Source organism: Chiloscyllium plagiosum, unplaced genomic scaffold (assembly GCF_037043375.1).
Source record: "Chiloscyllium plagiosum isolate Xiang-an unplaced genomic scaffold, Cpla_swu_hap1 HiC_scaffold_38, whole genome shotgun sequence".
NCBI classification, from domain to species: Eukaryota; Metazoa; Chordata; class Chondrichthyes; order Orectolobiformes; family Hemiscylliidae; genus Chiloscyllium; species Chiloscyllium plagiosum.
This window is the reverse complement of record NW_028270176.1, coordinates 58,162,871-58,189,971: the sequence shown is the minus strand read 5'-3', so window position 1 is coordinate 58,189,971 and position 27,101 is coordinate 58,162,871. Positions and strand designations below refer to the sequence as shown.

Sequence of the window (27,101 nt, the reverse complement as noted above, 5' to 3'; positions counted from 1 at the left end):
CCCCGCCCACTACCATACCATGTGGCATCTGCATAGTCCATCCAGTCACTAATTCAAAGGGGGACAGCCCCGTCCCCTTTGCTGGGGTTGTCCTCAGTTTCATTAAGCTGGTGGGGAGTACCCTAACCCATCGCTGTCCTGTCTCTGAGAGAGCCTTAGTCAGACTAGCTTTCAGTGCCTGCGTCATTCTTTCTACTGTCCCAGAGTTCTGGGGGTGGTATGGGGGATGGGATTTCTGTTCAGTACCAAACAGGGTACATAGCTCTTTAGCTATGTTCCCTGTAACATTTGTCCCTTGGTCAGAATCTGCAGGGGAATGTTTCCACCCACTGAGTAAACCTATTTATTAAAACCCAGTAGGGCTTCCTTCCCTGGGATTGGGATGGGTATGTGTGTAAAATCCACCTGTAACTGTTCCCATGGGCCCCTGGGTCCCTGCTGCTGCCTCCATTTTATCCTGATTGCTTTCCCTGGCTCACACTGTGAACAGACTACACACCTTCGACAAAACCTTGCTGTATTTCTCCCTGTTCCAGGCAAGGATTGGAGTGGATCATCTGATATTGCATTTTATCCTCCCCAATATGGGCCAGTCCATGATATGTTTTTAATAATGTTTGTCTTGTATAATGTAGTCTTGTATAATGTTGCTGGATCATCCAGACTCTGTCGTGTCTTATTACTGCCCCATCCTTTTCCCATTCCTGTTTCTCCTGTTGTGGGACTGTTTCTGGGAATATCTTTAAACCTCCTCTCTCACTTCTGTAGCTATGCCCATTGCCATCTCCTCAAATGTCTGCACTGTTTCAGTCAGTATTTCACTTATAATATTATTGAAGGATTGGACACTTTGGAGACAGGAAGCATGTTTCCGCTGATGGGTGAGGCCACTTAGAACAGAGTTGAGGAGAAACTCCTTCCCCCAGAGAGTGGTGGGTGCATGGAATGCACTGCCCCAGAAGGCTGTGGAGGCCAGGTCTCTGGATACTTTCAAGAAAGAGTTGCATAGAGCTATTAAGGATAGTGGGATCAAGGGTTATGGGGATAAGGCAGGAGCAGGATACTGATTGAGAATGATCAGCCATGATCATAATGAATGGTGGTACTGGCTCGAAGGGCAGAAGGGCCTACTCCTGCGCCTATTGTCTATTCACCTGCCTTACCCACATACTCACTGCCCTGCTGGTGTGAGGTTTCTTCTTTCCTGTGAGCTATAATCTTCATTATTGCTGCTTCACTGGGAAAGTTAGCTGCTTCCACAAACTCTCTGATCTGTTCTTCATGCTCTATGTGGCCCCCAGACAAGGTGATGTACCCTCACCGAGCCCAGGCCATCACTTGGTCATGAACTTTTCCAAAGACATGCTGTCTGTCTGTGTCTATGCTGACTCCCTGACCCCTGGCTAATGTCCGTGCTTCTGTCAGGGCTCGTGATGGTTCTGCCATTTCTGGGTAATTCTCCACAAAAGTCCTCCAATAATTCATCAATCCTAAAGTTTGCCTTATCCCGTTCACGGTTTGCGGGTGGATAGTTTTGAAATCATGGTCTTTCGTTCCACTGGGATTGTCCCCCTCCTTTGCTGATTTGATTTCCCTGATGTGATGTCCCAGGTATATCTCTCCCTACCTTCCCACGCTCTGTGGGTTAATTTCCCATAATAATGTAACACATCCTGTCATTCCTGGAATAAAACAGAGCAAAATGTGAATTTGGTTTGACTTGAAACATTAATAATTTGACATTCACTTTACATATCTATAGAGGTGAAAATTCTACTGTGATTATTTAAGTGAATTTAACATGATCATACAGTGAAAATAACTGATAATCAACGACAATGAATGAACTGAATAATATGTGATTATTTGTCCAAGTTCTTGCAATGAAAATTCAATTTTATTTAAAGCTTGTCACCCATTACACCATGGGCGTTGTTATTAGGGAATAAAGTAATGGAAGGATATCAGAGAAAATAAATAGACTTTAATTTTAGCTTCACTGCAATAATGAACCAAAACAATATTTGGAAATATGGTTAAACTACATAACAAAGTTTCCAGTGTCATTATTAACATGAAAACTATTTTAGTTTGCAAGTTGTTTTGTACTAAGAATAATTGGAAATGAATTGTGATTATGAATTGACCATTTAAAATATATTTGGAAGAGAATAATCAGATATATTTTTGGAGGAAATTAGGAAAGGAAATAAATATGTATACATTAGTATTAATAGTTTTAAATGTTTGGAAGTTGGCTGGGATTATTTGATTGAGAGAGGCTGCATGATTATAAAGACTAATTCACCTTTTCTATTGCATTGTTTGTTTCACTAGAATCTGTTGTGATCTAAGCTCTTGTTGTGTGCAATGGACTGTCACTAATAGCTTAATTAACCTGCGAGTCCCTGATCAGGTTTCTTTTGTCTGTAAGTCAGTCTGTAAGTGCGCGACACACCTGCTTTTCTGAGGGGAAACAGAGACTCTTTTCAAATGAAATAAGTGGCAGTTCACTCTGAGAATGGTTTCTACCACACACCATACGCAGGAAAGTGTTTTTCTGAAGAATTCCAATCTCTATCTATAAATCTGATGGTATCTGTGTTTGTCAGTTTGTGGAGGATTCAGCCCCTTTGTGCTGAGCTGTTTTTATACAAGCAGTTGGTTCATTATGTCTTTGCCAAGAATGTTGTTTACTTTCCCCTTTTACTGTGATTCTGCAGGTTAGAATATTCTGAGAGTCAATAATGTTCAATAACTGAACATTGAATGGTTTTGACTCTAACAGAGCAGTTGCCTTATTTTCAGCTAATTATTCACTTTCCATTTCCTGGTTGTGTTGAATGTTACAGAAACAGTTTCTGAGCAATGTTTCCATTCACTTGTGTTGGAGTCACTGACAGCCACGTGGTCAGTCAGTTTCAGGCTGATGGATCAGTTTCTCTGCCCTATTAGATGGTGGTCACTTGCTCAATTTCCGATGGCTCACCTGAGCGTCAGTCCACCAGCTGCTGAAACCCTGCATCCAACATTTGTTCCCTCTCACCATGACTAATCCAATACAGTCCCAGCTTGTCTCCCACATTCACTTCCACATACTCATGATCACCTCAGATTCTACTGTCTGTGTCCTTGCAGCAAGTTGTGTAAGACACCTATATCATTTCAAAATTTGGTTCACTGCTTCTTCAGGATCTTCGTGAAGAAGGGCTCATGCCCGAAACGTCGATTCTCCTGCTCCTTTGATGCTGCCTGACCTGCTCCGCTTTTCTAGCAACACATTTTAAGTTGTAATTGTAGTAACCAGTTAATTACAAGTTACTGACAAAATATTTTAAGAGGAGATGCTATTGGTGGTGGAAATGCTGCTGGTTGGTATAACAGAGGGCTGGGGTGAATACTGTACTCAGTTTTGATGAGAAAGTTGAGCAATGTAAGATTCGTTTATCTTTGTTAATAAGAAGAGGCAGAGATTGCAGCTAGGACATCCACAGGCATCCACCCTCACCACCACTGATGCTCAGTAGCATCAGTGCCAATCAAGCGGGCTGCTTTATTCTAGATGGTATCAAGTTTCTTGAGTGTTGTTAGGGCTGCACTCATCCAGGCAAGTGGGGAGTATTCCATCACACTCCTGACTTGTGCCTGGTAGCGTTTGGACAGGATTTCAGGAGGCAGGAGTTTAATTACTCTTGTAGCCACTGTGTTTATGTGGTGAGACCAATTCAGTTCCTGATCAATGATTATCCACAGGATAATGTTGATAGTAGGTGATCAGTCATGGTAACACCATCGAATGTCAAGGGATGCTGGTTAGGTTATTTCTTATACGTGATAGCCTGCATTTGTGTGGCATGTATGTTACTTGCCTCCTGTAAGCCCAAGCCTGGATATTGTCCAGATCTTGTTGTACTTGGACTTGGACTGCTTCAGTACCTGAGGAGTTAATTATTTATTAACATTAAATAGTCATAAGATTATGCAAATTCCTTTTTCTATCAAATGTCATGGACTGTATCTTGTGGTCACTCTCATATTCACTTTCACTATCTTTTTATTTTCTTCCTAATTCAGACACAAATGTTTGAACATCGATCAGAATAAAATTACATAAATTAAAAACACATGTTTCTACAAGTAAACTAATTAATTGAAATACATTACTTCTGTATTGTCTGCATTTTGACAAAAAAAAAAATTTCAATAACTTGAATGGCTCATTTATTGCCCTCAATCCATCAATCTAAGTATTATATTTCAGTCTTCAGTTTACCGATCTTAATGTACGTCTAATCAACATCAGAGCAAAGTGTTTTTTAAAATATTGAGTCAATTTATTTGGTCAGAATACAACATTTATTAGGAATTCATTATCCTTATAATAATTGCAGAATAATTTGTTTGTCTTTCTAACGTATATCGTCAGATCCATATATTATTTTAATCCATATTTTAATTTAATCCATTGCAGCAATGCTATTGTTTTCAGGTCAACTATCCCACAATGGAACCAATCATTTTGCATCCAACACGCTTTGCAAACTGACTTTTGCTCATTTGAATAATCACAGTAATCTCAGCCTTATGAATTCAGAGAACTACAACTACTTTTCACTGCAACAATTCCTGTTCATGTCTGCGCATTGCACAGTCATGTAGCAAAATTAAATTTCTCCTTCTTCTAAGTGTACTGATAGATTTTCGAAAATCTAAGTGTTGCTAATATCTAATTATTGTTCAGTTCAGTAGGGGGTATAAATGTGTAATAATGGCTTAGTACATGAAGTAATGTGAAGATATTACAATGTACAAACTCACAATGATTGTGAATATCAATTTTTATTTTAACTATGGAAACATAGTTGAATTGATTTCATTATGTTTCACTTCAATGCTCACATTCATTGTATTTCTAATCACAATAAGAGCGAACTACTTCATGTGACAAAATTATTAAAAATTCATGTCACTTTTTTATGGACACAAAATAGAATTAACACCCGTTTGTTCTTTTCTTTATCAATCACAGTGAAGTTTGAATTGTAGAATGCTTGACTGATACAGCACGGAAACAGGCCATTCAGCCTAACTTGACATTCCGGCCAGGTTTCCGTAACTAAACTAGTCCCATTTCCCTGTGTTTGTCCCATACCCCTTTGGACGTTTTCTATCCAATAAACTGTCCAAAAGTCTTTTAGATTTTGTAATTGTACCAGCCACAGCCCTTCATCTCACAGCTCATCCCAATATGTGAAACACACTGTGTGGAAAAGTTGCCCCTCAGACCCCTATTAAATCTTTCCCCCTCACCTTAAATAGTATTTATACCGTAGAATCTTTAATACTGCAAAGTTATTAAAAGTTGAGAGGTATTTAGAAGCAGCGTAATAACATTCATACTTTAATCAGTGATGTTAAGCAAATAAATTCAAGATGTTGTGATCATTATAATGAACAACTGTTACAAGTTGAGACAATGTTGGTTGAAAAGCAATTCAATAGACACTTAGATATTTTCTAATCAACTCTGAGGTGTTTTGACACATCTCTTTTGAAGGTGGGAATTGAACCCATGGCTCCTGGTCTACTAGTACACTCATTACCAGAGCCTCCATAATATTCCCATGCAGGAAGGGCAGGACTATAATCACATACTTACTGTGTTTATTCACAGGGAAAACTGCTCAGATATTTATTGTTATAATTGGACTAGGATTGTATTAGACAGTTCCAGTGTGTAATGAACCAATAAAAGGAATTAGTAATTTCTAATAATGAAGCAACAATGGTCTTAAATAAATATAAATCTCATGATAATCAAATAAGTCAATTTGTTTGAAGCAGATATTCATCTGCATAAATTAAAATTAACCTGCTTTGTTATGCACATGATTTGGAAATAAAGCATTAGAGATTCAATGTGACTACTCGGCGAAAGACAACTTCCCTCATTTTCAAATATTGTCATTTCTAAGAATTCAATATCTATTGTAAAAGCATGGAACAAACATTTGTTAATTCTGGTGTATTTACACAAGGAACACGTGAAATTTAAATAATGCTTAACATGGAAAATACTTAGCTCTTATTGTAATAATTAGAAATGTAGAAATGTTAAAATTGAAGTGAAATACAATCAATACAAAAATGTAAACAAAACTGTGGATGCTGGAAATCACAAACAAAATCAGTAATTGCTGGAAAATAACTCAGCAGGTCTGGCAGCCTCTCTGGAGAGAAATCAGTGTTAATACTTGGGCCCAGTGACCTTTCTTCAGACTGCACTTTTTCTCACAACCAATTCAATCCAGCTAAGATTCCACACTTAAAATTATTTTTGCTAAGATTAAGAGATTGTAGAGTGCAATATTGTTTGTATTAGTTGATGTACTGAGACATAGTTCCACATCTACAGCTGGAGGTATTGGATTTCAATAATGATTACCGGTTAGATTTTGGTAATAATTAGTTTTAAAATGGCTGATAACAAATTTAAGAATGATGAGAAAAAACCTTATTGTAATGTAATTGTACATCATGTTGGAAAAAGCTGAAATATTGATGTGAAAAATAGTTATCCATCTCTTAATCGATAAGACTGATTAATGATCCTTCCATTAATACAAGAATTCAAATGAAAGAAAATGAGAAAGTTAGAATGATTGTTGGGTGAGAGAACTTTGGTTGATTGCAGGTGTTGACCTGAAAAGAATGTTAATATTTCATTATGATACTGGCTCTAATAAATAATGGATTGAACTAAAATGTAAATCTCATGATGGTGTGATAATTGAAATGACAATTAAATAATACTTAATATGAGAACGCAACACTTAAAATAATTCAATATTTTCAAAGCAGTTTGTACTGGATATTCATTAAGATAAGTAAACTCAGAATTAAAATATTGGGTTAATTTTTTAAAAATCACACTTTAGAAGATTATTCATCAGAATTGTTCTGTCATTGAAAAAACCTCATTTCTTCAAGAATTCTGCATTTCCCTAATTTTCTGTCTTTTTTCCACAGGGATCTGTACTGGAACCCTTCTGTTTGGGAAACAATTATATAGAAGTGACATAGATTAAAATCTAATTGGGTGAGTTAATAAATTTGCAGATGATATAACGTTCAGTGCAGTTGGGGACAATGTAGAGGGTTGTCAAATAAATCAGCAGGAAAAAGGTAAATTGCAGCTATGGGCAGAGTAATTAAGGGAAATTTTAATCCATACAAGTGTGAAGTGTTTCACTTTGGAAGCTCAACTGTTAAGGAAAGGTAGATAGTTAATGGCAGGACCCTAACAGCTTTATTATTCAAAGGGATCTTGGCGTTCAAGACCATGGCTCCCTGAAAGTGACCATGCAAGTAATTAGGTGGTTAGGAAGGCAAATGGCATGCTTGCCTTTATTCGTCAGGGAACTGATTACAAGAGTCAGGAAGTCATGTTGTAACTTTACAAGACTTTGGTAAAGGCATACTTAAAGTATTGTATTCACTTCTGTTCACCATGTTCCAGGAAGGGTATGGAGGCTTTGGAGAGGGTACAGAGGGCGTTTACCAGGATGCTGCCTGGATTTGGAGAGGCGAGAAAAACTCAGATTGCTTTTTTGTGGAGTGGCGGAGACTGGGGAAAGACTTGATGGAGGTCTGTACAATCATGAGATACATAGATGGGGTTGATGGTCATAAAGTTTTTCCCAGAGTTGAAGTATCAAAAACTATGTGACATGCGTTTAAGGTTAGGGGGGTAAGTTCAAGGGGCATGTAAGGGGCAATTTGTTGTGTACACAGGGAGTGGTAGGTGTCTGGAATGAACTTCCAGGGTTGGTGGTGGAAGCAGATACATTAAGGCTCTTTAATGTTCATTTTGATAATTTGGAAGGATATGGACCAAGGGTAGGCAGACGTGATGAGTTTCTTTTGCATTACGTTCAGCACAACGTTATGGGCCAAATGGCCAATTCCTGTGCTGCATGGGTCTTTGAGAGAAAACTAATGTATAACTCATATGACATTTAATCTAATCAATATTTAGCCACTGGTGTCAGAAATAGTATCTGAGTAATGAAATCTTTTTATTTAATCAAAATACATCCAAGTGTTATCCATATGGTGGGCAACAGGATTTTACTTCCAGTCAGCTCAAGAATGTTCAAATATTGTTTATTCTGTGAACTTAATTCTGCAGAAGAGTTTCAATAAACATTTAACGCATCATTATTGTGCATTTCAACACCTCACGTACACCAATCCTTATTCTCTTGGCCGAGCAGATGAAGAGATGAAGATCGCCTGATGAAGAAGCAGCACCTTGAAAGTTAGTGCTTCCCAATAAACCAGTTGGACTATAACCTAGTGTCATGTGATTTTTAACTTTGCTCACCCCACTCCAACTCCGGCATCTCTAAATCATTGTTTCACAAAGGAATTCTCATAATTTTTAAAAAGTAAATATGACTTTAATTAAGAACTTTAACGCGATTATTAATCCCTTCCTGCATAAGCAAAATATCTCAATGTCAATGAAATCAATGCTCACACAATAGGGCACTTACAGCCACACAAATGTCTTCCTGGTCATCTAATTACTGCTCAGGAGAAAAACCGGAGGAAGTATCTTATCGTTCCTGAGAACAAGAGCCACAATAAACATTTGGTGACCAGTTCCATCCAATAAATGCATTTGATTTCTTACATTTTAATTCAGTAACTGCACACAAAATATTTAGCTAAAACCAAGAACCATGCTTTATTACAAATGACCGAGGATGCTAACATCAACATAAGTAGTCGCTTGCCAATCAAGGTTCCAGTTGAAGTATTGCAAAATAAAATAATTTAATTTCGGCTTAGTACACCTGTAGGTGAAAACATGTTCATTTTAGAACATAGAACATAGAACATAGAAAAATACAGCGCAGTATTTTGGCCCTCGATGTTGCGCCGATCCAAGCCCACCTAACCTACACTAGCCCACTATCCTCCATATGCCTATACAATGTCCGTTTAAATGCCCATACCGAGGGAGAGTCCACCACTGCTACTGGCAGGGCATTCCATGAACTCACGACTCGCTGAGTAAAGAATCTAGCCCTAACATCTGTCCTATACCTACCACCCCTTAATTTAAAGCTATGCCCCCTCGTAATAGCTGACTCCATATGTGGAAAAAGGTTCTCATGGTCAATCCTATCTAAACCCCTAATCATCTTGTACACCTCTATCAAGTCAACCCTAAACCTACTTTTCTCCAATGAAAACAGCCCCAAGTCCCTCAGCCTTTCCTCATACGATCTTCCTACCTTACCAGGCAACATCCTGGTAAACCTCCTCTGCACCCGTTCCAGTGCCTCCACATCCTTCCTGTAATATGGCGACCAAAACTGCACACAATACTCCAGTTGCGGCCGCACCAGAGTCTTATACAACTGCAACATGACCTCAGGATTCCGGAACTCAATTCCTTACCAATAAAAGCCAGTACGCCATATGCCCTTCTTCACCGCACTATTTACCTGGGTGGCAACTTTCAGAGATCTGTGTACATGGGCACCAAGATCCCTCTGCTCATCCACACTACCAAGTATCCAACCATTAGCCCAGTACCCTATCTTTTTGTTACTCTTACCAAAGTGAATCACCTCACACTTACCTACATTGAACTCTATTTGCCACCTTTCTGCCCAGCTCTGCAACTTATCTATATCCCGCTGTAACCTGACACATCCTTCCTCACTGTCAACAACTCCACCGACGTTTGTATCATCCGCAAACTAAAATTTTGCACATTAAAAACCTTTATCTGCTTATTCAGAGAAAATACTGAAAGGTGGCACTGTAAATTTAATTTATTTTGACTTTCTTTCACGAAAACAATCATGTGAATTGCTTCTCATTTTCTTCCTAGTTCTGATACACATGTCAACATATTTACGATATTAACTCTTTATGAATAATGAAAGAGTTTTCTTTGCAAGAACGACATGAAGATGTTCAAGGTCCTTTAATTACTGTTGAGCATAATACTCTTCATAAGGGTCTTATTGTCTTAAACAGATGCTTTTAGTGACCTTGATTTTATTTCTGACTGGTGTTTTTGTGACTGATGTGTTTTCAAACCATGTGCAACACATAAGGATTTCTTTCAATTGGCTATAAGAAAAAAAACCTGCTTTGCATGTTGATTTCTAATTATTTTTTACTCCCGAGTTATTTGTCTTTGTGCAATAATCACAAAATTATGGAAGATCCCTGTATCTTATGTTCACCGCAATATGCACTTTCACTATCTACTTATTTACTTCCAACGTCTGACATGAATGTCTAAACATTGGTCATGAACAAAGTGAGTTGTAAATTAAAGCTACATCTCAATAAGCAAACCAATGGATGGAAACATGTAATTCTTGTAATCCTGCATTTTTGAACCAAAAGCAATTCTGCTGAATAATCCCTGAATGACTCATTTTTGTGAATCATAAAGCTAGCTACCATATTATATATCTCAGTTTACCGATCTTAATGAATATCCAATCATCATCACAACAAAGTGCTTTTAAAATATAGATTTTTTTACATTACAACGTAATTTTCCAGTCAGTGCCATGACAATAATTGCACAATTATTGGAGTTAGTCTTTCTAACAAATATAGTGCTATTCGCATTTTAATTGCATCAATTGTTTATTAGTACGAACACTACAATATAAAAATCAATTTACTGTTCAGGTGAACGATCCCATAATGGAACCAATGACTTCCCATTCGATGCCTCATTGCAAGTATTTGATGATTGCTCATTTGAATGATCGCGGTAATCTCAGCCTGAAGCATTCAGAGAACTGTAATTTCTTTTCATTAGAATAATTCCTGGTCGTTTCTCCACATTGCTCAGTGAAACAATTAACTGAGATTTCTCAGTATTCTTAAATGAAATTATATAATTTTGACTATTCAATTGTTGCTATTATCTAATCATTGCTCAGTATAGTTCAGGGTATGACTACGAAATTATGGCTTATAAATTAAATAATGTAAAGATTTTGCAGTGGGCATTGTGAATATCAATTTTTATTTTAACCGTGGAAACAGTTGAATTGACTTAATTATGTTTAACTTCAATGTTAACATTTACTGTATTTATAAAAACTATACAAGTTAATCACTTTTCATGGAATAAAATCATTTAATTTTTTATGACTGTTTGAAGTACATCAAAAAGAACTAACATCTTTATTGTTTCATGAAATAGTCACAGTACATTTTAAACTTTGGGAAGTTGAACATTTCTGGAAAGAAGGGAAGTTGTCTTCAGATGAATAGCCGCACTGAGTGACTAATTCATTTATTTTCCTAATCATTTATGTTGCAAATGCATATTAATTTTCTTTTCATTCTGTGACAAACAGCATTGGACATATGGAACTATTTGATTGATTGAGTTTCGTTCATCAGTGTACACTGATCAAATGATTAGGATTTTTCTTATCATGAATAATCACGAGATACATATTTAATTAAAGTCATTATTGCTTTGTTACATTATTGATGTAAATTACTAATTCGTTTTGTCAGTTCATTACACACAGGAAATACGCAATTAATTCCCATTCAAATAATTACAAGAAACATCTGATTAATTTTCATTTGAGTTGCCGCCGTGAGCATGTGACTGTACACCTGCCCTTTCCGGATGGTAACATTATGACGGCTCCTTGTGGAGCTCTGGCAGTGTATTTACGACAAGATCAGGAGGAATGATTTCAATTTCCACCTTCAGCGGAGATGTGTCAAAGCAGCTCGGAAATTTCATTAGAAAATATCTGAGTATAGATTGAACTGCTTTTCAAAATATCATTAAATATTCTTCAATCCGTTCTGCATTTCAATCATCAACATATTTCCCATTTATTTTCTTCAGTTCACAAATAAAATGATGCATCTAATTCTGCTGGTTCTACATTCGTTGGTAAAATAGTTGACGATGTTGCAACCTTAAAGTTGGGAGAGTCTAAGACATGGTAATCATGATTTGTTTTACTGTTTAAAGGAACCTCGTTCAAACGTTTCAAGCACATAAATCCTTATTCTCCAGTATTATAAAGATGAAAATATTAACAGTCGAAATTTCTCTTCAGCAAAATAACCAAATGCAACTTCATGTTATGTAGCTGATCACCTACATTTATAATTAAATATTGCAATTCATCTAAATACTGGTATGTGCTTTGATCAAATTTATTTTCTAATTATTACTTATTCATGAATTGTCAGGAATTTATTTTTATTTTCCATTCACCTATTCATATTGAATGTAAGATTGATATGCTGTGAAACTATTGGCGTGTTTTCATTTGAACGTTAATTTCTCTCACTCTCTCTCTCTCTCTCTCACTTATCTCACTTCATGCATGATGGCTTCAATGTACCTTGCTAAACTTAAAAGATTTTGTTGACTTTTTTGTAGTATCTTTAACACTCACTTATCAATTTAATCCAAAATCATATTATCATAGAATCCCTACAATGTTGAAACAGGCTATTTGGCCCAACAGTCCACACTGACCATCCAAAGAGTAACCAACCCAGACACTCCCTTGCTCTATTACTCGACATTCCCCTGACTTATGCACCTAACCTCGGCAAAAACAATGACTGCAGATACTGGAAACCAGAGTTTAGATTAGAATGGTGCTGGAAAAGCACAGCAGTTCAGGCAGCATCCGAGGAGCAGTAAAATCAACGTTTCGGGCAAAAGCCCTTCATCAGTAATACAGGCTGTATTCTTAATGAAGGGCTTTTGCCCGAAACGTCGATTTCACTGCTCCTCGGATGCTGCCTGAACTGCTGTGCTTTTCCAGCACCACTCGAACAAAATCTAATGCACCTAACCTGAAACATCCATGCATCATGGGCAATTTAGCATGGCCAACTCACCTCAGCTGCACACTTGTATACTATCACAATGTTATTGAAATCAATGCTCACACAAAGCACAATACATAAAGCCACACAATGGTCTTCATGACCGTCTAATTACTGTTCAGGAAATAATCTGAGTCTTATTGTTCCTGAGATTAATCACCACATTAAGCATCTGGTCATCATTCCCTCCAATAAGTAGAATGGGTGTCCTCTGAAATTTCTGTTCAGTAATTATCCATGATACTTATTGCTCAAAGCAGTGTTTATTCTTCGTTACGAGTGGCCAATGATTCTAACAGCCATTGGTCTTGATCTTATTGTTACTGAGTGCAATAACCACAGTAACCATCTGGTTATCATTCTTGCCAATAAATACAAGAGCTATCCTCTTACTTTTCAGTTCAGTAATGACGCATGATACTTGTTGCTGAAAGTGGTACTGATTCTTTATGACAATTGGCCGAGGACACTGACAGCAAGACATGTTGATAGTCCTGACTTGTTCATGTTTTCAAACAGGTTTTCAGGCCATGTATTTCAAAAAGAAGTAATTTGACTTCGTTCAAAATTAAATATAAACATTTTCAGATCTTTCCATTCAAAATGTTTATTTGCTTATTCAGATCAAATTTGAATCTTGCCTCTGTAAAGTGAATTTATTGTGCTTTCCATTCATGGAAGTACTCAGTAATTGGTCCTCATTTTCATCTTAGATCTGATGGAAATTTGAAATACTGATTACAGTGAAAATTGTATGAATTATACATGAGTGGTCTCTAAAAGAAAATCACGAAAGGCGAGATAGAATTCTTGAACAACCTGAATATTTGAATAAAGAAAACATTCCTTCCAAAAAACAAAGTTAAAAATCACACAACACCAGGCTATAGTCCAACATATTTATTTGGAAGCACTGGCTTTCGGAGCGCTGCTCCTTCAACCACCTGATGAACGAGCAGCACTCTGAAAGCTAGTTCTTCAAAATAAACATGTTGGTTAATAACCTGCTGGTGTTTGATTTTTAACTTTGTACAGCCCAGTCCAACACTGGCACCTCCAAATCATTCCAAAAATAAAACTCTTAAATCTGTGGTTTAACAATTCAACAATCCTGCAACTAGATTATAATTCTCAGTTTATCTATCTTAATAAATATCTAATCAATGTCAGTGTAAATTCCTGGAAAACATCAAATCGTTTTGTTTGTTAAAACACAAACTTTAATTAAACATTCATTGTTATCACAATATGTGAATTATATTTTAACTCTCCAGTGATGTGAAGTGACCCTTGGACAGAAATTGGATGTTCTAAATTCACCTACAGACAGAGAAATCGGGACAAATACAAAATCAATCAAACTCAATCAAACAGCAGCTAGAATCAATCAGCTCCAGGATGAATAAGATTTTCTTACACCTTGACTTCCAGCCAGTGCCTGAGCATTATATACCTCTCTTGGAAATGTCAATAATGAAGGGTTTTAAACCCAGCTCATGACCACATGTGGATGTTTGTCAAACAATTATTAATCATTTTACAAATCATGGAAAATATCTCAAAGCTCTTGAAATAAATTAGTCACTGCACATAAAGCCACACGATGGTATTCAAGGACACCTAATTACTGTTTAGTGCAAAACCTTTTGTCAGTATTGTATTGTTCTCAAGATGAGTAACCACAGCAAACATCACGCTTTCATACCATCCCAAATATATGCAAGAGATGCCTTCTTATAATTTACACACATCTTTCCCACACCATTAAATAGACTTCATTATTTACGACTAAGGATGCTGATAGTAACATGTTTTGAGATAAAGGAATTCCTAAATATAGGCGAGTTTTCTGATAGGTTCCCCCCAGTCATCATGATAAAAATGTAAATGCGGATCAATACATTGTAACAGATACCCATTTAACTTTTTCATGTATTCACTCAGAGACAATGTTTAAAAATTTCCTCTATAAATGCTGTTGACTGTTTTTTGCTATGATACCCATGTTCCTGGTCGATTTATTTTCTTTGTAATGCTGACACAAATGTCTGAATATTGATGACATCAAAAGTTGCATGGATTATATATTGTATTTCTACAGAAGAAAAGCTGAGACAGCAAGTACAGATTGCAGGAGTATCTGAGAATGTTGAATGATCAATAATGACTCCATATCATTATTTTCTAAAACATCATGCCAGCATTCGAATTCTCAGTTCACTGATACTAATTATTATGTAATCAATATCACAGCAAACCCGTTTGGAAATATTGAATCACTTAATGTGTCAGTGTTCTAAAATAGATTACCAATTCATTGTTAGTCCAACAATCACACAGTAATTCAATTTAGGTTTTGTAACAAATATCCTGAGATTCACATTTCAATTTAAATCATTATTTCTTAGTGCCAATTTTATAAAGAAACAAAGACCTTTTATTCCAGGTCAACACAACCACAAACCAAGCAATGATTCCTCATCCAACACTGACAGGAAATATCTGATATCTTCTCATTTAAATGTTCACAGAATTCATTGGATTAATATTCGGCCTTACAAATGAAGGTACGTCTGATTGTTTTAGACTCCAATAATTAATGTTCAATTCTACATGTTACGGATAGTAATATGACATTTCTAATCATTTTAAGTTTACAGTGACTAGTTTTAACACTAATTGTTACTTATATCTAATATTTAATCATTGATCAAATCAGTATAGTCGGCTTTAAGTGTGGAATTAAGTCTCAGTGACGTAAGCATATTGCATGGTACTGTTTCCTCATGGTAGCGAATGCTGATTTTTATTTTAGTGCTGAAATCCTTGTTGATTTGCTGCTGTAGGGATGCCCCGAGCAGCCTGCCTTGAAATTAAAACACAAAATGGTGGAAAGGAGATAAATAAGACTAACAGTCTGTTTCAGTTTTAAGTTAAAAAAAGAACATTTTTTACAATCCTACTCCAAGTCCATAAGTATGCCATTCCAGACAGTGATAGAACATAGAACATAGAAGAATACAGCGCAGTACAGGCCCTTTGGCCCTCGATGTTGCGCCGATCCAAGCCCACCTAACCTATACTAACCCACTATCCTCCATATACCTATCCAATGCCCGCTTAAATGCCCATAAAGAGGGAGAGTCCACCACTGCTACTGGCAGGGCATTCCATGAACTTACGACTCGCTGAGTGAAGAACCTACCCCTAACTTCTGTCCTATATCTACCCCCACTTAATTTAAAGCTATGCCCCCTTGTAATACCCGACTCCATACGCGGGAAAAGGTTCACACTGTCAACCCTATCTAACCCCCTAATCATCTTGTACACCTCAATCAAGTCACCCCTAAACCGTCTTTTCTCTAATGAAAACAGCCCCAAGTGTCTCAGTCTTTCCTCATACGATCTTCCTTCCATACCAGGCAACATCCTGGTAAACCTCCTCTGCACCCGTTCCAGTGCCTCCACGTCCTTCCTATAGTATGGCGACCAAAACTGCACACAATATTCCAGATGCGGCCGCACCAGAGTCTTATACAACTGCATCATGACCTCAGGACTCCGGAACTCAATTCCTCTACCAATAAAAGCCAGTACGCCATATGCCTTCCTCACCGCACTATTTATCTGGGTGGCAACTTTCAGAGATCTGTGTACATGGACACCAAGATCCCTCTGCTCATCCACACTACCAAGTATCCGACCATTAGCCCAGTACCCCATCTTTTTGTTATTCTTCCCAAAGTGAATCACCTCACACTTAGCTACATTGAATTCCATTTGCCACCTTTCTGCCCAGCTCTGCAGCTTCTCTATATTCTGCTGTAACCTGCCACATCCTTCCTCACTGTCAACAACTCCTCCGACTTTCGTATCATCCGCAAACTTGCTCACCCAACCTTCTAACCCCTCTTCCAGGTCATTTACAAAAATGACAAACAGCAATGGTCCCAAAACAGATCCTTGCGGAACACCGCTAGTGACGGCACTCCATGAAGAAACTTTGCCATCAACTACTACCCTCTGTCTTCTTCCATCCAGCCAATTCCTAATCCAAACCTCCAACTCACCTTCAATGCCATATCTCCGTATTTTCTGCAGTAGCCTACCATGGGGAACCTTATCAAACGCCTTACTAAAATCCATATATACCACATCTACCGCTTTCCCCTCATCAACCTCCTTCGTCACCTTTTCAAAGAATTCAATAAGGTTTGTGACGCACGACCTGCCCTTCACAAAACCATGCTGACTATCCTTGATCACATTATTCCTATCCAGATGTGCATAAATCCTATCCCTTACAATTCTCTCTAAGACTTTGCCCACAACAGAAGTGAGACTCACCGGCCTAGTTACTAGGGTTATCCCTACTCCCCTTTTTGAACAAGGGAACCACATTTGCTATCCTCCAATCTTCTGGCACTACTCCTGTAGACAAAGAGGACATACAAATCAAGGCCAATGGCTCTGCAATCTCCTCCCTTGCTTCCCAGAGAATCCTAGGATAAATGCCATCAGGCCCAGGGGACTTACCTATTTTCACCTTTTCCAGGATTTCCAACACCTCTTCTCTACATACCTCAAAGCCATGCTATTCCAGATAGTGATAAGAGAATGCCAGCATACAGAAAAATGACCAACCCTGACTTTCATTAATGAAAGAATAATTGTACCATGAATGAATAAACACCAACTGCAGGATAGAGCCGAGCTAACTTCCACAGCTGCTATCAGGGAATCAGACAGGGTTTGATTGTCAGAAATAGTTACTATTTTAAAGTTGCTCAGAACATTTAAAAAGTTTCAAATTACATATTCTTGAGAATCGTAAATAAGGCAGAGAGAGAGGCCCAAAGGACTGCAGCAATTAATTTTGTAATCTGAGGAAATAAACTGCACAGAGAGATCCCAAGGCCTGGAGATTATAGCACCTGTAAAACACAATGAATCAATAGGAAGCTCGGGCTATCCATTGCGATGTTCATCCAAAATTAGGTGTTCTACAGGAACGGGTGTCTGTATAAGGAGGGAAGGACTGTAACCACATTGCATGTGGACATTGTAATACAGAAAGTGTGTAAAAATACTGCTGTTTACTGTACACGTTACAGTCTGTCATGGACCTCCCTTCCTAGATTGGCCTCGGGGGATGATCCCTGCATTAACTGATTGCAGCATGAGTAAACATCTTCCACTTGTCTGAGCTCTGCCTATCTCCTCAATCTTCATTCCCTGTCCGGGGAAATCACTCCGACGGCTATTGTGACATTTAAATTCAATACGAACACTTATTATCTGTGAAATTATTACTTGCAGAGCGATATCATTTTCATGTTAATTTTTTAAAACTTTTTTTATGTGCAAGAAAACAACGTAGGTACATCCATTTGTTATTTAGTTCAACTTATACTAAATTTTAAAATATTGAAAAGACTACACGTGGGGGTGGCGGGGGGAAGAACGTTTCTTCAGCTCCAATGTCACATGTGACGATTTCCGTTTTTCAAATCATGAGACCTCCAAAATGATATTTATTTTAATTTCATTTTGAGATCGTTTTATTTTCATCCAACATTAGTTGTCAATGAACAATAATCACACAATTATTAGTCATTTGCTACAAAATGACTTCGTGTACCAAATGTCATTAACTCGATATTTAGTTCATAATAATACTCACTTTCCCGGCCTAATTATTTTCTTCCTAGTTCTGACAGTTTTCTAAACATTTATCATGATTAAAGTTACATTAATAAAATAGACATGAACCGACCAAAAAAATTTGAACTATCTTCAATTGTTGCTAAGATTTTTTTTAATTATGAAAGCCACGTCTTATATTTTAATTTTCAGTTTATTAATCTTAATACAATCGACATCACAGCAAAGTGCATTCAAAATATTAATTCAATTTATCTATCAGGATTTTAGAAACAATTATCAATTACAATAATTACGCAATACTTTAACTTAGGCTTTATAACAAGCACAATGTGCTTTTGATATCTTCCATATTTCTTAGTGTGAGTGCTACAATATTAAAACCTGTTTGATAAGGCCAATACACCCACAAAAGATCAATAATTGCCATTGCACCATCATTTGTAAATATCTGACTTCTGCTCATTTGAAACATCACAGTCTTCTCAGCCATTGAAATTCAGAGAACATCAGTTACTTTGCACTGCAATATTTCTCTTCATTTCTGAACAATACTCAGTGGAATAGTAAGAGGAGATACCTCATTATTCTTAAATTCATTAATAAAAGTTTTCAAATCGATTTGTTGCCAATACCTAATAAATGTTCAATTCGGTACGGGGTGTAGATGTGGAACTATGTTTTCATATAATAACTCATGCAAGGACATTGCAATGTACAATCACTCAATCATTCCGAATATTGCTTTTCATTTTAAACTTGGAAATACTTTTGAATTGATTTGATTGGAAATCACTTCAATGTTAACATTTATTGTGTTTTTAATCACAATAACAATTGAATATTTTTGTACTGGAATATTTTTGTGCAAAATCATTTAAATCCCCATGAATTTTTTGAACACACAAAAAAGGGTTGGCATCTATCTTATTTCATTAAACAATCAAAGGAAATGGTGACTTCTTAGAAATCATACATTTTCAGAAAGAATGAAAGTTGTCTTCAGCTGAATAGGCACATTGATTGACCAATCCATCATTCTGTTCCAATTTATGTGTAGATCAAAAACATTTTAATTTGGCATTTCAGAAATTGAGAAACTTATGAACATATAGAATAATTAAATTCATTTTTATTTATAATGCACAGTAATCACACAATTCTGTCAAGTTGTCATTCCCCAAGTGATCATAAAAATCATGTTTAATTAAGACATTTGTTAACTCCCATCATTATTGTAAATTACTACTGAATTTTCAGTAGATTACACACAGTATCCAACCATTTAAATCCAATCCAATTATCACAATAAACATCTGATTAGTTTTCAGCCCTGCCCAGCCTGGTTGGGAATGTTATGAAGGAATCTTGTGCAATTCTGGTCGTGTCTCTGTTACCAGACCAGAGGGTACAATTTCAATTCCCACCTTGCACAGAGCTGTGCCAGTGCAGCTCTGAATATTGATAAGAAAATATCTAAGAATCGAATGAATTGTCTTTCAATTCAACATTAGATATTTTTTCATTTGTTGTTCATTCCAATAAACACAGTATCTGCTATATATTTTCTTCAGTCCGCTAATAACAGAATGTATTTAATTCCACTCAATCAATATTCTTTGCAAAATATTTGATAATGTTGCACTCACAAAGATGAAAATATGCAAAGTAAAGATATTCCTTGATTTTCTTTCGTTCTGAAGAGCTGAGTTCAGACTGCACGTAGAACTTGATGCTTCAAAAGTATAAATATGAGAAAAAAATCAAGTTCTTCTTCAGTTAAATAAACAAATGCACTTCCTACTATATATCAATTTTTAGTTATTGATCTGTTTATGAGTTGTCTGAAATTTGTTTTTAGTTTTCCACTCATCTATTTATATTGAATGTAAGATTGAAATGCTGTGAAAATATCCAAGTGCATTCATTTAAAATTGAATTTGCATATTTCTCTCTAATCTCATTTATTGCATGATGATTTAACTGTGTTTTGTTCAGCAAACCCAGTGAATACTAAAAATTGTCTAATCTTAAATAAGATCTTTCACATCCAGTTATCAGTCTGTTCCTAATTCATGTAAATATCTAAATTTATTGAAATCAATGTTCACACAAAACAGTGCACATAAAGCGACACAAAGATATTCATCATCAGCTGATTACTATTCAGTGGAATAACCTGAGTAAGTATCTTATTGTTCCTGGGACAAATGACAACAGTAAGCATTTATTTACTATTCTATGCAGTTAATACAATTGATGTGCTATATTTCAGTTCAGTTGTTAATGTTAATTTATATTGTTTAAAACAATAATTTTACTTTATTACAGATATTGACTATACTACAATAATGTTGGGAAGCAAATTTTTGTCAAAAAAACAATATTTAAGATCCTTTTTTGTTGTGTGTATACAAGAGACAATTCAAATTGTAACCATTATTATTACAAATTGAACAATTACTGCATTTTAAATTTGTGAAATTCCTACATTTTTGCAAAAGGGTTAGTCTTCACTGTATATGTCACATTTTAAAAATGCTATTTCAAATCATGCGTGCTACAAAATGATTATTGTTTTCATTTCATTGTAAGAAAAGAACTGCTTTGACCATGTTGATTTTTTTTGTCATTTCTATTCCAACATTATTCATCATTGTACAATAATGACAATATTAATAAAATGGCTTATATGCAACATGTCATTGACTACATTGTTTGTTCGGTTTCAAGCTCACTTTCATGACCTACTAATTCTCTTCCTAATTCTGACACAAATCTTTAAACATTGATCATAATATTAATTATATAAATTGATGTAACATATCTCTACAAGAAATCCGGTGGAAGGAAATTCACAATTCTTGTACTCCATGCATTTTTAACTTAAAAAAAGAAGAATTTAGCTCAATAATCACTGAATGGATCATTTTTCAGCAATCCATAAAGCTAGGTACTATGTTTTATTCCTCAGTTTACTGATCGTAATAAATATCCAATCAACATCACAGCAGAGTGCTTATGAAATATTGAATCATTTTAATTCTTCAAAAGATAGCATTAATTATCTAGTCACTGCCATTATAATTCTGGCACAATTATTTATAAAAAAAGAATTTTGAACAAGTATAGTGAGATTCACGTTTAGATTTAATCCATTATTTGCAAGGAATGCAAATGCGGTACTGCTTTTCATGGAAGGATCAGAAAGCGGTAATTACACTCTCAAACAGAATGGCATATGATCAGAACCAGGTTGGAGAAAAACTTTCCAATGCTTTGCACAGTAATTAAATGGAAGGGCATTACATTTCACTACGAGAGCAGATTTGTTCAAGTAAATTCGAAGGCAGGTTTGCAGATGGGAAAGTTGCAAGAAAGCTCCGTTCTTGTCCATGTAAAAGGCTGCAGTTGAAGAACAAACCAATTTCTGCCCAGCTTCGAACTGGGGACCTCATGCGAGTTAGGCGAACGCAATGACCACTACACTACAGAAACAAGCCGGAACCGGCCATGCTGCCGCTCAGTGGCATCCAGCACTGAAAGATGAAGCCATTCCACGTTTGACCTTTCTGTTTCCAATAGCTCGTTGTTGTCCAGCGTAATTGACATCTTGAAAAGGTAAAAAAAAGACACGTGAAATTGTTGCCAAAATATAGACAAGGATGTCGTCAATGTTTGGACCGTAGGGCGAGGTGGAATAGGCTGGGACGACTTTCCCTGCAGCGTAACGGCTGCGACATGATCTTATGGAAGGGTTGTAAACTGAGTATTTACGTGTTTTACCCAAGTTGGGGTGAGTTGAAAACTCGAGAGCATAGGTTTAAGTTGAGTGGGCTGAAATTGACAAAGGACCTGAGGCACATTTCCCACACAGAAGGTTGTGCGTGTATGGAATGAGTTACCAGAGGAAGTGGAGGAGGCTATTACACTCAGAAAATTGCAAAGGTAATTGGATGATTTCTGGATAGGATGGGTTTAGAGGGATTGGGGCCAAATGATGGGGAACGGGACTTGTTTAATTTTGGCTATGGGGTGAGCATGGACGAGATACACCGAAGTATCAGTTTCCACGCGGTGTGCCCCAATAACGTCGTGTTGCTTAACCCGGCTTTAAAGGATTACTTTTTAGCGGAACTTCATGGGCGCAGGCGGCTTGTTTCTGTAGTGTAGTGGTCATCACATTCGCCTCACACACGAAAGGCCCCCAGTGGAATAGCCATTTTCAACTCACGCCAACTTGGGTAAAACACGTAAATACTCAGTTTACCACCCTTCCATAAGGACATGTCGCAGCTTTTTCGCTGCAGGGAAAGTCGTCCCAGCCGATTCCACCTCGCCCTACGGTACAAACATCGACGACATCTTTGTCTATATTTTGTCATCAATTTAAAGTGTCTTCTTTTTTACGTTTTCAAGATGTCAATTGCGCTGGACAACAACGAGATATTGGAAACAGAAAGGTGAAACGTAGAACGGATTCAACTTTCAGTGCTGGACGCCACTGAGCCGCCGCAGAGGCCACTGCGGCTTGTTTCTGTAGTGTAGTGGTCATCACGTTCGCCTAACACGCGAAACGTCCCCAGTTCGAAACTGGGCAGAAACTGCTTTGTTCTTCAACTGCAGCCTTTTTCATGGATGAGAGCTGAGCTTTCTTGCTTGCTTTCCCATTTGCAAACCTGCCTTAGAATTTGCTTGACCAAATCTGCTCTCGTAGTGAAATGTAATGCAATTCCATTTAATTACAGTGCAAAGCGTTGTTCAGTTTTTCTCCAACCTGGTTCTGATCATATGCCATTCTGTTTGAGAGTGTAGTTACCGCCTTCTGATCCTTCCACGAAAAGCAGTACCGCATTTGCATTCCTTGCGCAGGCGGCTCGGTTCAAAGACAGGAAAGAAGCAGATGCTTTGGTGTCACAGCGCACCACGAATTCCTGAACTTGTCTGTCTGTCAAATGTACCCCAAGGTCGTCTCAGAAAGACCTCATTTGGAAGCTGTCAATCGTTATTCGACGTGCGAGAATTGGCACCAGATGTCCTGAATCATGTTTTGGAGCAATTCGCACGTTAGTGGCTCATTCAATCAGCAACAGCAATGAAAGAAATTCCACTCTCAGAGGAACCTTTCGACTTGCGCATTCATAGCGTCGCTAGTATTAAGGTCCGCCCCGAGATCTAAGTCATGTTGGAACTGAAACGGAGGAATCGACAGAGAGGCTACAGAATGACATCGCATCCATTTGGTTTTCTTTAAATCACTGACGAGCAGGAGAATGTACACGGGCTGGGCGAGTGGGGAAGTGAGGCAGTTGCAGCTCTAGTGAAATTCCTTCTTTGTGATTCACTCAGCAGCCAGAGACGTGAAGGTGACTCAGGCGTGAGAGCTCTTCACATCGAGAACAAAAAGCACTCAAGGGCAGTTAGCACCTCTTCTGGAGTGGGGGGTGCGGTGAGGTAATTACCTTGTGACTTCTGTTACTATGTTCAGAAACTGGCTTTTATATTGAGGTGAACAGAAACTGCATTTCTAAAAAGCACCATGGAATTTCGCAAAATTTATTGAGTCGCTTCTCGTCGATTCCCACACAGGTTTCCAACTCAGTTTTTTATCCATGTGGCTCATGTCCAGGAGTGAACATCTCTGCAGCAAATTGCGCGGTTAAGGTAAAAGGCAATGAAAGTGGCATCTCGAACTGTCTCCGAGGTCAGAGCCTCCTCACAATGTGATCTGTCGTTCTCGGATTGTAATGCTACCTCCGGTTTTAGGGTGGAGAACATTCTTTGGGACTCTTATTCTGAAAAAAAAACACACACAGTGACTGAAACTATGCTGCACGGTATGATGTGGAACACGGCCTGCTCAGGTTTGTGCATTTTCCCTGTAGTCCGGTGTGTTTAGTGTTCCGTTTAAACGTGAAAGTCGTCCTGTTTCGAGCAATGTGTGAAATCATTTAGCAAAGCAAGAATGGAAATTCCAGTAATGTCAAGCAGCTCATGGTTATTTGACCAAATCATAAGCGAACCCATATTCTCACGCACTCACAGATACATTTGTACCTGAAAAGAGTCTGAGAAGATTGACTAAGCTTACCATTGATTTTTATCTGGATTGATGGGCTATCAATATCTGCTGCGAAATTGTCATTGTAGCGGGTCACATCCCAGCAGCTGTGCGAGTTCGAGAGGAATCATGGAACTATTTTGATGTGACTTTGCATCTGTGGTTATGCACGAGCACAATTGGAAATACAAGGAAATGAGGCGGCCTGGCCGGCTGGTAGTGTGGCCGAGCGGTCTAAGGCGCTGGGTCAAGGTTCCAGTCCCGTAAAGAGGCATGGCTTCGAAACCCACCCCTGCCATTTCTTCTGATTAACTCCAACGCTGCGGCTTTTTAACATGCTGTTTTGGGCCCAAAACAGCATGATGTTGAAAACAAAAGTAAAATGGGTTTGCTTCCCAGGGAATTAACTGTGGTGTGGGATACTGCCAAATGTTTCAAAATGTCTCTGCCGTCATGATCGTGTTCGCCTCCCGCGCGGAAAATCGCAAACAGTTCTGCCGTCCCAGGCCAGTTGTGCTTTTACTGGAACCGAATGGAGACTGTTATTTCATCGCTGTTGTGAAACGAAGTCCTACGGTGACTCTACTCGATGTTATTTGGGTTTCTAGCTAATGGGAAAATCGTTCCAATGAATTTCGATGTCATACCTTATTGAATTTCTCCCATTTCCTTCATTTCCGTCCTGGAAACATCGGAAGGGAAAGGTCATCTAATCGAGACTGTGATTGGTGAAATTCACTTTTTACGGCCAATTCTTATTATGTTCTTTCTTTCTCTCTTTTCAGCATTGTCTGGAAAGTGGTGGTGCACTAAGGCTGCAGTATGCTTGAAAGAGTAGTTTGGAAATGCCCTGTTGTTAGTTGTGAGATTACTTTATGACTCATGCCCTCGGACTGTATCACATTTAGCATTCATGCATCTCTGTGTCTGAAAATGAATGAGGTATGCCAGTTTTGTTTGCTTTCTGCTTTGCGATTCGCTCAATACATTTCGATTTAACAGGGTTTCTGAGGTAACTTCCAGCAGCAAAAATTCTCAGCTGAGGATCTGGGAAAATTTCACAGATTATGGTCAGTCGGAGCTAAAGTAAGGAAGTCGTTCATTTCTGCAGTGTTTCACAATACTACCTTTCCCGTGAGCAGTCGAACAGACTAAATGATTGTGCCACAGACTGCGATGGCCAACTCCGCTAAAAAGTAATCCTTTAAAGCCGGTGGAAGCAACACGACGTTATTGGGGTACACCGTGGAAAAAGATACTTCGGTGGACCTCGTCCATGCTCACCACATATCCAAAATTAAACAACTCCCGTTCCCCAGCATTTGGCCCCAATCCCTCTAAACGCATCCTATCCAGAAACTCACGCGATTACCTTTGCAATTTTCTGAGTGTAACAGCCTGCTCCACTTCCTCTGGTAGATCATTCCAACCATAACCTTCTTTGTGGGAAATGTGCCTCAGGTCCTTTGTCACTTTCAGCGCACTCACCTTAAAGCTATGCTGTCGAGTTTTCAACTCACGCCAACTTGGGTAAAACACGTAAATACTCAGTTTACCACCCTTCCATAAGGACATGTCGCAGCTTTTTCGCTGCAGGGAAAGTCGTCCCAGCCGATTCCACCTCGCCCTACGGTACAAACATCGACGACATCTTTGTCTATATTTTGTCATCAATTTAAAGTGTCTTCTTTTTTACGTTTTCAAGATGTCAATTGCGCTGGACAGCAACGAGATATTGGAAACAGAAAGGTGAAACGTAGAACGGATTCAACTTTCAGTGCTGGACGTCACTGAGCCGCCGCACAGGCGGCTGCGGCTTGTTTCTGTAGTGTGGTGGTCATCACGTTCGCCTAACACGCGAAATGTCCCCAGTTCGAAACTCGGCAGAAACTGCTTTGTTCTTCAACTGCAGCCTTTTTCATGGACAAGAGCTGAGCTTTCTTGCTTGCTTTCCCATCTGCAAACCTGCCTTAGAATTTGCTTGACCAAATCTGCTCTCGTAGTGAAATGTAATGCAATTCCATTTAATTACAGTGCAAAGCATTGTTCAGTTTTTCTCCAACCTGGTTCTGATCATATGCCATTCTGTTTGAGAGTGTAGTTACCGCCTTCTGATCCTTCCACGAAAAGCAGTACCGCATTTGCATTCCTTGCGCAGGCGGCTCGGTTCAAAGACAGGAAAGAAGCAGATGCTTTGGTGTCACAGCGCACCACGAATTCCTGAACTTGTCTGTCTGTCAAATGTACCCCAAGGTCGTCTCAGAAAGACCTCATTTGGAAGCTGTCAATCGTTATTCGACGTGCGAGAATTGGCACCAGATGTCCTGAATCATGTTTTGGAGCAATTCGCACGTTAGTGGCTCATTCAATCAGCAACAGCAATGAAAGAAATTCCACTCTCAGAGGAACCTTTCGACTTGCGCATTCATAGCGTCGCTAGTATTAAG

General features: G+C 38.0%; 1 protein-coding gene and 1 non-coding gene across 2 annotated transcripts in view; one reads left to right on the top strand and one right to left on the bottom strand.

The window, feature by feature from the left end:
* The window catches only part of LOC148139529 (uncharacterized), a 224,345-nt gene that overhangs the window by 108,553 nt on the left and 88,691 nt on the right, over nucleotides 1-27,101 (bottom strand). The window lies entirely within an intron of this gene.
* Nucleotides 23,127-23,199, top strand: trnav-aac (transfer RNA valine (anticodon AAC)). Its single transcript has one exon. It is a non-coding gene; the product is annotated as a tRNA-Val (tRNA).